The sequence below is a fragment of the Montipora foliosa genome, chromosome 12, assembly GCF_036669935.1.
Source record: "Montipora foliosa isolate CH-2021 chromosome 12, ASM3666993v2, whole genome shotgun sequence".
Taxonomy (NCBI): Eukaryota; Metazoa; Cnidaria; class Anthozoa; order Scleractinia; family Acroporidae; genus Montipora; species Montipora foliosa.
In genome coordinates, this window is record NC_090880.1 from 26,302,775 (window position 1) to 26,307,774 (window position 5,000).

Here is a 5,000-nt window from a genome sequence, read left to right on the forward strand (position 1 = left end):
AGGCTTGGGTTCGAGACTGTATCCTGGCAACATGCAGCGCATATTCAATAAAGATCTTACTCGATTCCTGCAGAGCCTTTCTCGAGAACGCCAAAATCGAGCAAGCAAAAGAAAGGCCCTGCTTGCAGGGTGGGAGAGAAGTGATGTGCCCCCAAAAAGGGGTACAAAGCCAAATCACCCTCGTCCCCGATGACGAAACCTGTCATAAACTGTTAATTGAAAAACTATTCTATACATTAATATCAGTTGCCAGAGTTGTTTGTGCCTCCAGTCGCAAGATTCTTAAATACTACTAAATAGTATTCATTAATAACCTAGACATTATGGGGAAGGGTGATGGAATTGAACATTGCAAGTCCCATCAGGGTGTAATAAGGTGGTCTAGGGTCATGAGCCCAAGAAAGGTATTTTGTACTTTCAACTATAGCCTTTTTCTTTCTTGATAAATTACCAAAGGGATTGCAATTTACTCTCCAACCCGTGCCCCTGGTTACGCCCCTGCGATTCATGCCACATGCATTGTTTACCACTTAAAAAAAGGTTCCTGTTTTTAACAATTAAGTCAGTATAAACAATCAACTTAAATATTTCAGAATAATTATATCATATTAGAAATACCTTATTGCTTAAATTAATAATAATACAGAGCACATAAAATGTCTTTGGTACACATTTTTTACATTTATTACAATTTTTATTTACATCTGAGCCTACTTAGTAATTTTTTGTGGTTTCCATAATTCTTGACAAAAAATTACACCTGGTATATTTAAAACATGAATGAAATACAGTCATTTTACTGTTTGTACACTATGATAATAAAAGGAAAGAAAAAATGAATTATTATTCATCTGTTCACCTCTAGATAGTTAGTGAACATACACAACAGGACTGTAGAGAGAAAAATATCCTTGCGTGACCAGTGTGACAAGTATTGTTTTAATAATCTATAGTTAATTTTCCATACTCTGGTTTTTTTCACAAAATACAAAGTCAGAGGCTGGCAATGTTCAGTCTAACATATTCATGAAAGACATCACCTAATTACAGTTACACCAGTCACACAAGATTTTTTCCTCCCATTTCTTCAACAGCCTTGTTACAAAAGTTCCCTACAAGAGACATTCAAATTGGAATTGCTTGTATGAGATTGGGTACAATTTACATGTACAATTTTGTTCTTAGTTTCCTCCTTTTCTACACGAAACCAACCCTTAAAATGTTTTGTGTCTCATGTCTCATGTATACTCTCATAAATATTGGGTTTCCTAAAATGGACGGCTGGCCAAGTTTCTGATTTAAAACTGTTAAATACTCAAAACTTTCACATTACTTGGCCAGTTTGATTTTGAGTCGCCTACATTTATGTGAAAAGTAACAATCTTACCAAATCCTTATTATTCAAATCACTGGTTTGTTGACATACCACTGTAAAATCAGTGACCAGGCTACATGTAAATATAGAGCTTGGGCCTAAATTACTGAAATTGGTGATGATACTTAACTTGAAATCTAACTCCAACTGGAACTTTTACATTCCCTGTCTGCCTTTTTTTGGAATTTATTGCACAAACAATCCTACCCAGTGATTCATAAGGTACAATGACTGTCAACTAAGAATGACTGACACAAAAATATATCATTTCATGCTGCAATCAGCTTCTCTGTCTTCCTCAAGCATGTCAAGGATACACACCTCTTCCTGTGTATCTTGGTTTTGCAGCTCTTTCACAATAGCATTGTAAAACAAGACAAGCGTTTCCTTCTTCACTTTGCTAGGCTGTGATTTGAGAACCCCAAATCTGCTTGACACTCAGGCTTCTTGTCTCCTTTTCAGCTATTTTTCTGAATATTTCATCTTTGGTTGCATTTCTTATGTCTTCTGCCAAAGCTCTGTCGTCTGTGGTTACATATAGCACTTGCAACTGGGTATCAGCTCTTTTTTGCCATCAATGAAGTGTGTTTGAAGCAGGTTTCTTCTGTTACTTTTCAGAATTTCTTCATAATTTTTCAAATCACTGTCCTGTTCAGGGCGATCTAAGGATTTTAGGGCATCTGACAACCCTCCTTGCAAATACCTTTGAAGGAAAACCAGTGAAATATACGTATTAGTCTGACTATTGCATTGAGACCACTACCCTTACCCTCCCCATCAATATATTATAAGGAAAATATATTTACCTGATACAGTGTGTTGCAGCTTGTGAGATCGTCAACTCATTGTACCTTTTTTTTTTTTTGCTCACACATTTGCTTGAATCATAAAGGGGATGGGTAGGGGTGGTCCAGAAGGGGTCCAGAAGGGGCTCCAGTTTTGGGGTCCACATTTTGTACTGAATGCAGGTCCAGACAGTTCTATCATTAAAGTTCATCCCCAAGTTAAAACCCACAAGATGGCTTTTGGTAGAGCTAAATATTTTACACGTAATATTCCAATAAAATAGAACGTACATGGTTAAAGTGTCAAGTAGATTTCCTGATCCATTTCTTACATACTCGAGCTGAATAGCTTTTTATTACACATAACATGAGAATTTTATTCCATAAAGCTCATTTGTACAAATCTATACGCTTTATTAGGCCTACACAGCCAATCAGACTGGCGTACAGCTATTTCACATGTGGAAGTATAACCAATCAACGATAGCGTAAAGGCATTTCCATGCCAATCACTCGTGCATCTCGTGCAAATCGTGCAAATCGTACTTTGTTATTGAATTAAATTAAATTTGCATTTGGTTCTATTGTTAGTGAGTTTTTGTTTCTAATTCGCGTTCAGAAAACTATTTTAATGAAAATTCTCATGTTATGTGTAATAAACAGTTTACGACATAGAAAGTGCTTTGTACGGGGTTTTATTTACTCGTTGTTTGTGTGAAAAACCCTCACTCGCTCGTTCCTCTCTCGTTCGGGTTTTTGACACAAACAACTCGTGCATAAAACCCCGTACGCCGCACTTCCTATGATGTAAACTATATATACTAATGCTGTGTGCTACTTACTTCTTCTCTTTTCGTAACTTAATTCGCCATGCAAATCATGCTTTCTTCTTGAATCTACTGCTTCATAGCATCCTTGGGATTGTGCAATCCAAGCAAGGAGAAAAGCCAATTTCGCACCTAAACACGAATAAAACAAAACGTGTCTAGATACCCGGCAGCCGGGAAGTGCTTTCAAAAAACTAGATACCCGGCAGTCAGAAATTTTGACCAATTTCCTCCAAATAGCTCGCTTAATTCCTCTAAGAACATAAGATATTTGTTTAGAAATCTCAAGCGATTATAAATATTGCCTTGGGTTAAAAGCAGAAGCGATTTCGTGTAAATTGGACGTGAATTTCCGACTGTCGAGCATCTAGTATTTTGAAAACCGTACCCGTGAGTCAAGATTCTAAATAATATGCTTTAATGCAAGCGCGGAGAATTTGTCCACAACATTACGAAACCTTTATTTAGAATTTCGTTGGTAATTTCTGTGGATATTCATCGGGAGTTAAGTTAGTGTGTCAGAACTTGAATATTTTTTAAGTGTCAAGAACATTGAGATTTCACTCTATGCCCAAGCTCAACAGTCGCTTCTGCTTTTAACCCAAGGTTTTTTTTTTTTTAGGTGGGTTCATACCAGCGGAATACGTACACCTTAAGTATACCCGAACTCAAGTATACTTAAGATCGTCCATGTTTACTTACCGTGATGAGCGTTCATATTAGAATTCAAAGTATGCTTTCAAGGTAATCGTGTTGTCAATCAAACATGCTTGATTGACGTCCGTTTCCGGAATGTGTTTTGATAGTAGATAAGTAAGCTCGTAAGGATGGTCTGAACTCGGACTTGAGAGTGTACTTTGGCTTCTTTGACGGCAGTAAGTTACCATGGCCACAAAGCAGGCTACTTGAGCTGAAATTAAAGCCGTTCACATCTGAAGTAGGGCTCAAGTGCACTTAAGGTATCCTTAGTCCGCTAGTATGAACCCACCTATTATTTATAATCGCTTGAGATTTCTAAACAAATATCTTATGTTCTTAGAGGAATTAAGCGAGCTATTTGGAGAAAATTGGTCAAAATTTCTGACTGCCGGGTATCTAGTTTTTTGAAAGCACTTCCCGGTTGCCGGGTATCTAGACACTTTGATAAAACAAATGAGATATTCAAAGAGGAATCCACGCCACTCACAGATGGTTTCATGCAGGTCTTCTAAATCAGACCAAATTGGCATTTTAAAACGTTGGGATTTTAGGAGAGGAGAAAACCAAGTAACCTGAAATGCACAGCAACATAATATAAGCTTTAAGGTGCGATAAATAATTGGACTTTAACTTTGAAATGCCCGGCCACAACGTATGGTTAAAATCTACGGTTTACACGACACTCCGATAGATCTGAAGGAAGGGAATCAGCCTAGTAGTTTCCACACTAACAGACTTTCAACTTCCGTGCACTCGAGCAAAAACCTCGTGCACTCGACTGGAATTCTGACAATTGGAAGCAAATTTATTCTAGTTTTTGATTTTTAGGAATTAAAAAAAATGTTACATACCTGAAAACTTCAACGAAAGAGAGGTTATTCCTCAATCGAGACCTTCGCAACAATCACCTTCACCCGACTTTTCATCTGAATTTCTCTGTCTCATCACCTCGATCGCCATCAATTCTTTGCTTTTTGTATGTATTTGTTTGTCGTATGCAATTTTGCAAGGTTTCATGGGATATGGTTACGCAACAAAGTCGGTGGGGGTCAAACATGAGTAGTGAATGAGTTTCCTCGAGGTCCCACTACGACACCCATATTGGTGACGTCATCAAATATCCAGAAACCAAACCCTTTCTCTTCTTAGTAGGTCTTCCTTTGCGTTCCTCTGTTGCATATGCTGCAATTGCTGTCATTGTGGGGCTCCCAAGTAAATGGTATTTTGACGAGGGGAACGGAAGATGATTTCCTCAGGCGATATAAAAACCTTACACAGCCCCCACAAACATTGGATGGGTGGATAGCGTCACTG

General features: G+C 37.9%; 1 long non-coding RNA gene across 1 annotated transcript; it reads right to left on the bottom strand.

Annotated features, from left to right (window-relative positions):
- Positions 1–666: 666 nt before the first annotated feature.
- On the bottom strand, positions 667–4,663 carry LOC137978642 (uncharacterized). The gene is made up of 3 exons (XR_011118202.1): positions 4,538–4,663; positions 3,003–3,119; positions 667–2,078 (listed from the first exon to the last, which is right to left on the bottom strand). It is a non-coding gene; the product is annotated as an uncharacterized lncRNA (long non-coding RNA).
- Positions 4,664–5,000: the final 337 nt, after the last annotated feature.